Source organism: Gossypium arboreum, chromosome 10 (assembly GCF_025698485.1).
Source record: "Gossypium arboreum isolate Shixiya-1 chromosome 10, ASM2569848v2, whole genome shotgun sequence".
In the NCBI taxonomy this organism is placed as follows: domain Eukaryota; kingdom Viridiplantae; phylum Streptophyta; class Magnoliopsida; order Malvales; family Malvaceae; genus Gossypium; species Gossypium arboreum.
In genome coordinates, this window is record NC_069079.1 from 17428151 (window position 1) to 17442048 (window position 13898).

The following is a 13898-nucleotide window of genomic DNA, read 5'->3' on the forward strand; positions in this document are numbered from 1 at the left end:
ACCGAGATTTTTTTCTCTTTCCATCAAGTATCTCATTAGGCATAGCCGCTCATGCAATGTACATCCAATTAAATTTCCATGTTTATTTAGACATTAATCCATAAGATAAACATGGTATTGCATATAATTATAATTTGGCATTTGTTACAATATATAACCTTCATATCAACTAAATAAATATCCATCACACAATGTTAACACATCAATTTAGGTTCAAGTATGAACAATAATAATATCTTTGCATTATCATTGACATATGAACTTACTTCAGTTTCGAGTACGACTATTTATTTCGAGTTTGTGCTTAACCTTGTTCAACCTCGTTCTAAGCCCGAATCTTGTTTTCCTTGATCTATAATATCACATTTAGCCTACTAATTAGTCACATTATTCATAAGGTTCCAAAAATCATATTTTTACAAATTTTCATTTTGACCCCTAAACTTTTGCATATTTGCACTTTTTCCCCAATGCTCGAAAATTAAACTTCATCCTGTTTTCTTATGTTTTATGACATGTTGATCATTTTTCATAACTATGACAGCCCCCAATTTCCACTAACTCACCCATTTATGGCCAATTTTATAACTTTTACAAAACGGTCCTTCCGGACGTTTTCATCGAAAATCGCTTAGTAAAAGTCATTTATTAAACACCCAACACTCATTTTATACCATTATAAATCAAAATACAAGCATGTCATTCCTGGGTAAATTTTTAAACACAAACCTTAGCTCAAAATAATGGTAGAAATAGCTAGAGCATGTTACCGAATTTCAAAAATGTAAAGAACATTAAAAATGGGACTCGAAATCACTTACTATTGAGCTTGGAAGGTTGGCCAAACCCTAACCATGGTTGCCCTAGGTAAATTCGGTTGAAGTAAGAAGAAAGGGACACATTTGGGTTTTAAAATTTGTCTTTTAATGCATTTTACCCCTAAATGACCAAAATGCCCTTTTTGCCTTTCTTTGAAATTTTATCCATCCAAGGCCATTTTTGTCCAACAAGTTATACAATGGTCTAATTACCATTTAAGGACCTCCCATGTAAAATTTCATAACAATTTGATACCTCTAACATGTAGAACTCAACTTTTGTACTTTTTACAATTTAGTCCTTTTGACCAAATTAAGTGCCCAAATGTCAAAAGTTTCGAACGATATTTTCATGAAATCATTCATTGAAATCGTATACCATAAAAATATAATAAAAATAAATTTTCTTAAGTCGAATTTGTGGTCTCGAAACCGCTATTCCGACTAGGCCTTAATTCGGAATGTTACAGATCTACAAGAAGAAGAGAAATGCGGAAGGGAAAATGGAAACATATAAAGCTAGACTTGTAAGGAAAGGCTACACACAGAAATAAGGCATTGATTACAATAAGACCTCTCCGATAGTCATGCTCAAGTTAATCCCCATTCTTTTATCCATTGTCAATACTCTCGATTATGAGATTTGGCAAATGGATGTTAAAACAACATTCTTGAATGGATATCTTTATGAGACCATTTACATGGCTTAACCCACTGGCTATAATGTGAAAGGAAAGGAGCAGAAAGTTTGTAAATTACTAAAATCCATTTGTGGACTTAAGTAAGCATCTCACTCATGGAATAAAAGATTTGATCAAATGATCAAGACTTTTGGGTTTGAACAAAATCAAGGTGAACCTTATGTTTATAAGTGTATAAATGACAAAAAGGTTGTCTTCCTTGTTATGTATGTCAATGATATTCTACTTATCGAAACTGATGTAAAAGAATTATCATTGGTTAAATTGTGGTTAGCTCAATAGTTTATCACGAAGGACTTGGGTGAAGCTAGTTATATTATTGATATTCAAATCCTAGGAATCGAAAGAATAAAATGATGGCTCTATCACAAGCTTCATACATTGATATGGTACCAGAACAGTTTGCAATGATTGATGTAAAGCCAGGTGCTCAACTGACTGCATCAGGATTTCATCTTTCTTTGGATGACCGTCCTAAGACAACGGAAGAAAGAGAGCATATCAGTAAGGTTTCATATGCTTCGGCTGTTGGAATCCTTATGTATGTCATGCTTTGCACACGTCCAAATATTTGTTTTACAGTGAGAATGGTTAGTCGATATCTAGCGAATCCTGGTATTAGGCATTGGCAAGTTGTAAAGCATATATTAAGGTATTTTAAAAGAACTAGGGATTATATGCTTGAGTATTCTAGGGAGAACCTTACTCCTATTGGATACATAGACTCAAACTTCCAAACCTGTAAAGATTCGAGGAAATCAACATTAGGAAGTGTATTTGTCTTAGGCGGTGGAGCCATAGTATGGAGAAGTGTAAAACAAACTTGCAATGTTAACTGTAGTATGGAGGCTGGGTATGTGGTTGCTCCTGAGACAAGGAAAGAAGCGATTTGGCTTCGAAAGTTTTTAACTGATCTTGAAGTCATTCCTGGTATAGAAAAAGCTATAACACTGTATTTTGATAATAATGTTGCAGTAGCTAATACTAAGGAAATGAAAAGTCACAAAAGGACGAAACACATTCACCGGAAGTATCACTTGATATGAGAGGCAATAACCGAAGGAATTGTAGATATGGTGAATGTAGCTTCTGAAGATAATTTTGTGGATTTGTTTACTAAGACCTTGTAACTAGGAGTTTTAACAAACATGTCGAGAATATGAGAATTTTAAATATGACACATTTACTTCACTAAGGCAAGTGGGAGATTGTTGGGAAATGTGTCCATATTGTACTAAACATATATAAATAAATAAATGAGTCCATAATTATTTTCTATGTATTTGAATGATAAATAAATAAATAAAGTTAATTTCACGTTTCACTATTATGTCTTTTGTGTTTCTGTCTTTCATGTTTTGCATGCTTAGCGAATTGTGACAAACAAATATTTGCTCATTGATTGTCTAAGTTCAAACTAATTATATGTGGCACTGTAAGATCGTTTACATTCTGAGAAATGCAAGTCATTTTAGTAAATAATTCAAACGAGTCCGTAATCTCGTAAAAGAATCAAAGTGAGCATTTGATTTAAATACTTACAAGGATTATTATGTCATCTACAATTCCAATTGGGGAGATGGCTAGTCTTGGCTATCGGAGTAGTTGACTCCACTGGTAAAGGCATAAATGTATTCATTGGAAGAATGACACATTGGATTAGACCCAAGATGAAGTAATTTCAAATTCATTTGTTGTATTAATTCACTTGTGATGTTCATGGTGTAATTTACCTAAATCCTGAGTTAGTCACTGACCATGCGTATGTAACTCATGTGCTTTGATATAAGTGGAGGCTTATGCTCTAAAGATGATCAAGCCCAAAGAAGGCATGTTGGGTACATGACTTGTGTATGGCATGACTTTACTAGCAACAATAGAATTTATAGCTCGATTAAAGAGTTAACGACATCCTCTCATTGGCATTGTGTGGATTTATAAATATGGAATATGGCAACGGGTTTCTTGTTTTCCAACGAGCAATTTATTACAGCTCTTTGTTGATAGTAATCATATTAATAATTAAGAAGACACAATTGTGACAATGAGGTAAACTAGGATTGTATTGAATGAACGGATTTAGATCAAAGGAATCAAGGATATCATAAGAGGGTAATATACATATGACGAGGTCACTGGACAAAACAGTTGGATGAATTGCTTTTATAAAAAGTATACAACAAGAAGTTTTCAATCATGTTATTTCTTGTGGACTAACTCCATGATTAAGTAAATTGTGAATTATCGGAAGGATGCTTTTGGACATAATTATAATTACTCAAGCCTAATTGTTTATGACCGATTGGTCCCTCCGCTAGCTCAACAAAAGCTCAACCGAACTGCATTTGAATTAGAAGAAAGTTCTACGACTCTAGAGATAATTTAATTGAGTTAATTTATTCGATGTGGAATTAAATTAGATGGTCGTGATAATTGTTCAACTAGAGAATTTGATTAAAGAATTTTCTTGAAAAATTAATTTGTAAAATCTAAGTGTTTCTTGGGAAAATTAATTTTTATCATGTAAAATTTCAAATTAATTAAAATTAATATGATGCTTTTGGAAATTTATTTTCAAGTCAGACAATCAATGGGTAATTGAACTTAAAAATTAAACCTAAAATAAAAAAATTGGGCTCGAGAACCCAAAATCGAGATCGAGATTGAAAAACTAGTCGAACCGGGTCTGGTATACGAAACTGAGTTAACGGTCTAACCAGTAGCAGGACCCGATCGGTCAGGCTATCACTAGCCCAAATCGAATCGACAATAGCCAAACCAGCATAGGGTACTTTGGGGGTGTCGCACTTGCAATGGCACCATCGGACACGATGGTGCTGACAACAGTGACAGCAACATTTCGCTGGCTGATGGGTGGTCCTTCGGCAGTTCAACAGTGGAGGAATCACACTTCTACTTTGGCTCTACTAGATAATTTAATTTCAGGTTAATTATTCCAAAAAATATTATTTTAATAAATTTAATATTAAATTAAATTTAATATTTATCTTAATTGTATTTTATTAATTTAAAATTAAAGTGGATAAGTTTAATCATAGTTGAACTCTCTAAACTTTCCTGTATAAATAGAGTCATTGGTCATTATTTTTTTACACACTTGAATTCAAGAGAAAGTTGTAGAGAGAAAATTCTCTGAAGAAATTATTTCAAAAAAAATTTAGAGATATTTTTCTTATTTACAATTTGGTCTAAAAGTTTAGAAAATTTTGAAATTACCCCACTAGTAATTTTGTGGAAATTTTTCTTATTCGAAGTGAGTCGACACTCGGCATATTTGAGCTTAAAGATAGCAGAGAAGACTACTTGGTCGAAGAGTTCATTTTAGATGAATTAGAAAGGTATAATTTTGATTAAGTGTTTATTACTTTAGAAAACACAACCAAGTTTGTTTTTTGAAAAAAAAAATTAATACTCTGATTTTTTCGTTGCACTTTTCAAACCCTATTTTCCAACAGTTTGATTTCCTTACATCAGCAATGCCTTGTCCAAAGAGATAATCCACTATCTTTCAAGCTCGTACAACAATGATTTATGTCCTACACATGCCGATTTAACAACCTCACTTTTGTACTAAATATCTATATCACTCTCCTTTATGTTTCCCCGCTTAATATTTAGTTTGTAAACAATGTGGCTTACTTGGTTACTCAAAAATGCGCTTAGAAAACGATTCCTAAAATAACATATTAAAGTGCTAACTCTCTCCACACCTATTTGCATACATAAGTCTTTTAATATATAAGAGTTTAAAGGTCTGCTAAGATATAGATCAATTGCAATAATAAACCCCATCAAAATAGCCTATAAGTAGGATTAAGAATATCCTAATAAAGTTTGGGATATTCCAAATACCTCCAAGATAAATATTCAAGGCAGTCAAGCCAATTCCAAAAAATAGAGGATCTGATTTGCTTCATTTGGATCTATTTAATCTTTAAAAATTTGTTACTCCATAAGATTAATCCTCAAATATGGGTCGACACACGTTCATGAGATAATCTAGGACATGGCCCAACTAACTTGGTTCAAAAGATTGTTAACTTCAAAAAAGATATAAATCCTAAGCAGTGCCTTGTGCTACTACTCTCATAACAACTCCAACATAATTACCTTTTTTAAGGTTGAAAAATACTTTCATATATAAGAGCACAAATCCAACTTCATAAAATAAAATTTAATCCATCCTTATATACCAAAATCTTATCAATCAATTATCCTATAAGGATTGAAATAAATCTTATAAAGTCAACTTATATATTCTTAGATTGTATATCTCAGCATAAAAGATAAAAAAATCATATTAGGATCCTTGAAAAGTAATCTTTCTTAATCCAATCTTTTCTCCAAATATAATCATGAAATTAACTGAAAAAACCTAAAAAAATAAGTAAATAATCAAAAAATTTGATTAAACATGCCAACAAAATAAAAACAAAAATAAATTATAAAACTTAAGCAATCATTGCTAGAGTCACTACTCCTAAAACTTGCCTCAACAAGCTTCTTTAACTGTAATATCTCTTTTAACAAAGATATATAAATAAATCACATGATTTTTAAATAATATCCCTATTTGATTGAAATTTAACTTCAATTACAATACAGTTAATTGCTTTTCAAAATTCTAAAAAAAATGTAATAAATTAATCATGAGATTGATTGCACAACTTTCAATGGGAAAATGAATTTGTAACTGATAGTGCACCTATCAACAGTAATATTATTATTTAAACATAAAAATAAAAAAAATCAAACCAATCAACTTAACAAATTGCATTGCAAAATAAAAAGCTTCATTTTCATTTTTTAACATTGGTAAAAATTTTATAAAAATTGAACGTTTGAGATTTTACATATCAATGGATTAAAATTAATTAACTTTTTGGTCTAAACCTCTTATTTTGCCAATTTAATCGAAAAGTCCAAATACAATATTTATTTAATTAAGATTAAATAATAATTTAATATGAACTGGATAGACTCGAATCCTTAAAACTAATATGCTATTTGATTGAATGTAATGGTCTTATGCATTTCATTCTTGTTAGATGGGCCCACATTTCTCCATTGTTTTTTTTTCTTCATTCCAGCTTTATATGCTTAGTACAAGTGGGGCTAGCATGGATGGGTAAAAATGTTATTCCAATATTACCCCCATTAAATTTGTCTACACGTTTTCCTTCTACCAGCAAATGTTGTAAAAAGTCTTGTCTGCCTCACAATATTCCCATATACAGATTGTATTCACCAATATTTGTCTTCCTTTAATCATTTAATCAGTTTTTTGGGCAAATATATTTTGAATTGCATTTTAATCTTTCTATTAAAAAATAAGTAAATTTATTTATATACATTAGATGAATGAGTAAAACAGTTCATCTATTAAAATTTGGGTTTGTATATAAGATATAATAATAAATTTAGCCCTTAACATTTATAGATTTATTCAATTTGACCCTATTCTTTTATTGAAAGTAAATTACAAATTTTTGAAACTAATAAAACTAAAATGTCAAAAAGGCCTTAGTAACAAATTTTAATTTTAAAATTTTAAAATTATTAAAAAATAAAATTATAAACAAAAATTATAAAAAAGTTATAAAATTTTAAATTATAATTTTTATAAAATTTTAAATTATAATTTTTGCTAAAAATAACAATATTGATCCAATAAAAGATTAGGGTCAATTTTTTTAAAAAATCTTATAACCATTAGATTTTAATGGGTTAGTATTGTTATTTTTAATAATTTTTTTATAACTCTTGTTTATAGTTTTTATATTTTTAAATAAATTTTAAATTTTGAAAGGACTTAATTTATTTTTTAAGTTTTTTACTAAGGCCTTTTGACCCTCTAGCCTTATTAGTTTAAAAATTTCTAATTTACTTCCAATAAAAGAGTAAGGGTCAAATTGCATAATGTGTAAAGGTTGAGGGCTAACTTTGTTATTATACCTTATATATAAGCACCAAATTGTAATGGAGGGACTGATTTGCACACGCATTTAACATACAGTGACTAATTTACTTATTTTTTCAATAGAGGAGCAGCTTTTAAGTGATGAATGATGGAGATTCGGGCTAGAGTTGTCTATGAGTCGGGCAGGCCCTAACAAAATTTTAAGCCCGATTGATAGGTTCGGGCATGGCCCGAATAAAAATGTTAAAACCTGGACTTAGCCCAGCTCGGTCCACCCTTATTAAAATTTTTATTTTATTTTATTTTATTTTTTATATAATTTTTTAAAAATAATACATCAAAAACACTAAAAACATTAAAATAAATATTTCCCAACAAATTAAAAATAAATCAAAAAGTCTTTATACTTAAATAACACTAAGATAGATGCAATTTAACAAGCAAATGCCTCTAAAATAGTAGTAAAATTAACAATAAAATAAGAGTTATACAATATCTAAACAATAACAATAAAATAAAAGCAACATAATAGTGAAATGACAGCAAAACAATGGGAAAATAGTAAGAAAACAACAACAAAACAATGGAAAAATAGTAGTAAAACAACATTTTTTTTTTTTTGCAAATTTGGGCTAACCTTACTCGAGGCCTAACCCAATTTCTAGATGAGTCTTTTTTTTTGCTCAAATTCATTTTTCGAGTCTATAATTTACCTAAACCCTCTCAATTTTCGAATGGATCTTCGGGCTGGCCACCTTCTAGTTTTGTGTAATGCCATCATTTACATATCCTTGTTAACCAAAAGTAGGAATATTGTTATTAGCAATTCTATTCTCTTTCCAACAAAAAACTAAGCCCTTTACAATTTTATTCTATTATATTTAACCATACATATAATTAAAGTCTTGCAGACTGCACAATTTAGAATATATAAGGATTTGGAATCTTAAAGATGTTTCAAACCAAACTTAAACTAGTTGAATTAGTGTGCTTCAATTTATGAAACAATATGGAAGTTTTGTTGGTTATATACCAATTCCAGACTGAATACACCACCATTTTTGGATTAAATTGTAACACTCTCAAACTTTGAATGTTTGACTAAGAAATGCTAGCGTAAATGAATCTATGTTTCTGTGGTTGTGTGCTCTGCTAATGTGTTTGATGTTAGGAGTTCGAGTCATGTCTTTAGAAAGCTTTGCTATTTTATTCTAAACTAACCTCTATATTTGAATTGTTGACTTAAGCTTAATTCTGTATAAATCTATGTCAACAAGTCTAGTGGTTCAATGGTTAAGCTTTTGTATACTTTCAGGTCTTATGTTCGAGTCTCGACGTATGCGTTAAGGAATATTTTTGCTTATTGTCAAAATTCTGATTGGTGGTTAAAACATTAAATTTTAACGTTTCCTTTTCTCCTTTCCCTTCCTAAATTCCTTTTTCTTTTTCTTTTCTTTTTCGTTTTTCTTGTTTCTCTTTTATTTTCTTTTATAAGTTGTCGAACTTCCTGTTCCTTATCTGCTATTTTGGTTGTGCAAGTACAATTTATGTGATGTCAATTGAAAGTTAATTGTGTAGTTCTATTGTGAATTCTAAGAAACAAAGGTTTTGTACTATCGAAATAGTTTCGTGTTAGTAGGTTGAAGTCTCTTCATTAAATGGTTCAAGTTTCTTTATTTTAGGCGTGCGTGTCAGAAGTAGCATTTCCCAACAGGCTAATTCGAACGGGTGTTTTTGATTCGATGGTAAGTATCGGTTTCATTAAAGGTTTTTTGTTGAAGTTTTCGACATATTTTAGTAAGTGTTCAATTGTACGAATTTCATTGTTTTAGTCGATTGATTGATTCTGGTTGGCTAATTTCAGCTTCAGGATTTCTTTACGTTATTTTTGCATCAAAACTACTTCAGGTGCGTACTGAAAACCTAAGTTTTTATGAATATCATACACCAAAAAAATGGTTGTCGACGCCACACGACCATGTTCCAAGCCGTGTGGTAGACCATGTAACTCACTATCCATGAATTAGAGACGCATGGGCTAGAGGCACGAGCATTTGTCGTGTATGGGAAATGTTTAGTACAGGGTTCACACGGGCCAAAAACACGAACGTCTATCCAAGCCATGTGACTCACTGTTTGCGATTTAAGACTACACAGGCAAACGATAAGGGCGTGTGTCAAGCCGTGTGAGACACACAAATTCTCGACCGATAGTTATTTAATACATTGATTTAAGACTACACAGGCAGACGAGTATTTAATACCCTGATTGGTGTATTGGGTTGGTCGGAGATAGTGTGTAACAGGTGGGAAATAGGAAAAATGCATATATTTTGATATGTTCTGTCTTTGAAAATAGCCTGACTTATCATCTATTTGAACTGCTATGATATGTTAAATTGAATTATCTGCCTTCTGGATCTGACTCTGAAATCGAATATTAAGACCTTATCGAGTCTAACCTAAATCTGTTGAATATATTAATTTTTTAGGAAATTACTAACTTATTTCTTCTGTTGATTGAATTATAGGTAAATTATAGACTTGATTGATTCAGCAAATCATGAGCTCTGTGATACCCTTTATATGTTTTAGTGTTATTAGCTTGTTAACTTACTTTCAATAATTTCAAGACGTAAAGTATTTTAAGAGTATAAGTGATGCATTATGCTCTGTATTTGCTAATTTCTGCTAGATTGGCTTAAAGACTTAAATTTCAATAATGTGTTTTGAGAAATATTTGAGGTAGCTTCCTAAAGTTGACCTTATCGTCTAGGCCAGGTATGGGGTGTTACATTTAGTGGTATTAGAGCCAGGTTGGCAACAATTGGGCTATAGTCCAGGCTTCTATTTTGTGTCAAAAAGGTGTTTAAATGAAAATAAGCTATCTGAGTCATTCTGAAAATTGATTTTATAAATGACCGAGCATCTAGCATCTAACTTGTAAGTATTTCTGTTTCGTTGTAGTGATTGGTTGAGACACTACAGTGATTGGACTATTTTTTGGTTAACTATTTTGATATGAACTGACATGAGAATTGTGATAAAAACTTTAAACTAATCTACGCACTTTTGATATTGTAGATAAACTGATAGTATGAGTTCGTGTGATAGTCATGTACGTGGTTCTTATGGACGCCACAGGCATCATAGAGGAGCTCAAGTAGAGTCATCCTTCATGGGTAGTATGCTCAATCTAGAGACTAGCGAAACTGTTGGCACTCCTACTGCTGAGATTGGGTCTCAGACTCCTATAGCTGAGGATGATACACTGTCCCAAGCTATGATTTGAGCGTTAGAAAGGGTCGTTGGGACCTATTCTAGATTTGAAAGCCAAGGGTCAGTTATTGAGTGACTTCGGTCAAATGGTGTTGAGTTTTTTAGAGGTGTTGTTGGAGTTTCCCCTACTATAGTGGAGTGTTGGCTAGAGGCTACTGAGTGTATTATGACCAATATTGACTACACTCCCACTTAAAAATTGAAGGGTGCGGTATCTCTGCTTTGGGACGAAGCTTATCAGTGGTGGATGATGGTTGAGTAGAGTGTTCAACCCGAACAGGTTAATTGGAATTATTTTAAGACTACCTTCCAGAGTAAGTATGTGGGGGTGAGTTATGTGGAGGCTCATCGACACGAGTTTATAAATTTGGTTCAAGGCAAGAAATCTGCGGTCAAGTATGTGGCTGAATTTCTAAGATTGAGTAGGTACGTTCGAACTTTAGTAGCATCTAATTATGAAAAGAGTGTGAGGTTTGAGGGGGGTCTGCGTTACGATCTTCAGGTTCTAATAGCTCCTCAGAAAGAGTGGGTTTGTACAGCTTTGGTTGACAAGACTAAGATAACGGAGGAGATAAAGCGTAATGAGCACTAGAGACGAGACTGAGTGAGAAGTCTGTATAAGGTAAAGAGGGATTCGAGTCCTTCTAGTTCTAGAAAGCACCCCAAGAAATGGGCGAGATTTGACGGGCCTCCGAGGACCAAGGCACCACTTGCAGCAATTGAGATTCAGCTTTGTAATTATTACGGAAGGCATCATCTGGGCGAGTGCTAGAGGAAATTAGGAATTTGCCTTCGATGTGGGTAAATGGAGTATCATGTACGAGATTTCCTTCGTTAATCAGATTAGGTGCCCGCTCTAGCACAGACTCTAGTGCCGAGTTCTGTTCAACCTCCGAGAGTAGCTCTGCAACCACCTAGGGGTCGTGATATGGTCAAGGGTGGTAACAGCTCTGGTAGAGGTTAGAGAGCACTGAGCAAAGGTGCAGGACAGACTGAGGTACAATAACCTACATTGGTTTATGCAGCAAGATGTTGTAAGGACAGTGACGATGCTAACGTTATAGCAGGTACGTTTCTTACTTATCTTTTTTCGTATTTTGCTCTAATTTATATCAGGTTTACTCACTCATACATACCTAGTACTATTTATGTAAAACTGGGTAAATCTGTTGAAAATACTACTAGGGAATTTCTGTGATTAGTTCTTTAAGTCAGTCACTTATAGTGGATAAGGTATATAGACGTGTTCTGTTAGAGATTTAGGGTGTGGTATTTTCGACTGACTTAATGGAATTGTCTTTTGATGAGTTTGATCTTATTCTAGGAATAGATTGGTTCATAAAGCATCGAGTCAGTCTAGATTGTGCCTTTAAGAGGTTTACTCTCAGACACAATGAGAATAGTGATATTGTTATGATTAGTGAGCGTCAAGATTACCTCTCCAACGTAATCTCTGCCCTTGTAACTAAAAAGCTAGTTTGAAAAGGTTATAAGGCATACCTTGCCTTTGTGTCTGATCCTGCTCTTGCAAAGCTTTCTATAAGAGATATTCGTACTATGAGGGACTTCTCGGATGTCTTTTCCGATAAGTTGCCCAAGGTACCTCCGGATAGAAAAGTTGAGTTTGGTATTGATTTGCTACCAAGTACCTCTCTTGTGTCCATTGCACCGTATTGTATGGCACCTAAGGAACTAGCGGAGCTAAAAGCACAACTTTAAGAACTTCTCAACCAAGGGTTTATTAGACCAAGTGTCTCCATGAGGAGCACTGGTATTGTTTGTCAAAAAGAAAAATGGTATGATGAGAATGTATATAGATTATCATCAGCTAAATAAGTTAATGGTAAAGAATAAGTATCCACTACCAAGGATCGATAACTTATTTGATTAGTTTTGAGGAGCATCAATGTTTTCTAAAATTAACCTTCATTCTGGTTACCATCAGCTCAAGGTTAAGGAGACTAATATGTACAAGATCGTTTCTAAGAATCATTATGGACATTACGAGTTCTGGTAATGCCTTTCAATTTAACAAATACTCCTGCTGCATTTATGGATTTAATGAATAGGGTATTTCAGCCGTATCTAGACCAATTTTTTATAGTTTTTATTGACGATATTTGATTTATTCCAATACTGAGATTGAGCATGATGAGTACATTTGTATCATTTTGCAAACACTCCGTAAAAAACAATTATATGCCAAATTTAGTAAGTGTGAGTTTTGGTTGCAGGAGTTTTCTTTTCTGGGGCATGTGGTGATTGTTAAAGGGATTCGAGTTGATCCTAAGAAAATTGAGGCTATAGCTGAGTGAAAACAACCAAAGAATATGCTTGAGCTTCAGAGTTTTCTGGGCTTAGTAGGTTACTACTGGAGATTCGTTAAGGGATTTTCATTGATTGCGCCCTTTCTAACTAGGCTGTTACGTAAGAACACCCCGTTTATTTGATCTGACAAGCAGCAGTCGAGCTTCAAAAAGCTCAAGTCTGTTCTGACACAAGTTCCTGTTTTGGTTTAACTTGAGCCACGTCGGGAGTTTGTGTTGTACAGTGATGCATCCCACGTCGGTCTGGGATGTGTTTTGATGTGTCTCGAAAACTTAAGTCGCATGAAGGTAACTATCCTACACACAATCTTGAGCTTGCTGTAGTCGTATTTTCTTTAAAAATCTAGAGGCACTATCTGTATGGTGAGAGGTGTATAATTTACACCGACCACAAGAGCCTCAAATATTTATTAACTCAAAAAGAGTTAAATCTTAGGCAACATAGAAGAGTTGATTTTCTTAAGGATTATGATTGCACGATAAAGTATCATCCCGGTAAAGCAAACACGGTGATTGATGCTCTTAGTCGTAGAGTAATGACCAGCCTAAAGGTGATGTTTGCTCATCTAAGTTTGCTTAAGGATGGGAGTCTGCTAGCTGAACTGCAGGTTAAACCAACCTGGGTTGGACAAATTCGAGCAAAACAGTTGAGTGATAAGTCTTTAGTTCAGCGTCTGCGATAGATTGATTCGGGTGAAACTTCGAATTTTAGTTTGAACAGTGACAAGGTTTTGTGTTTCAGGGGTTGGATTTATGTGCCTAACGACAACAAGTTAAGGCGATCAATTCTTTAGGAAGTGCATAGTAGTCGTTATGTTATGCATCCAAGTGA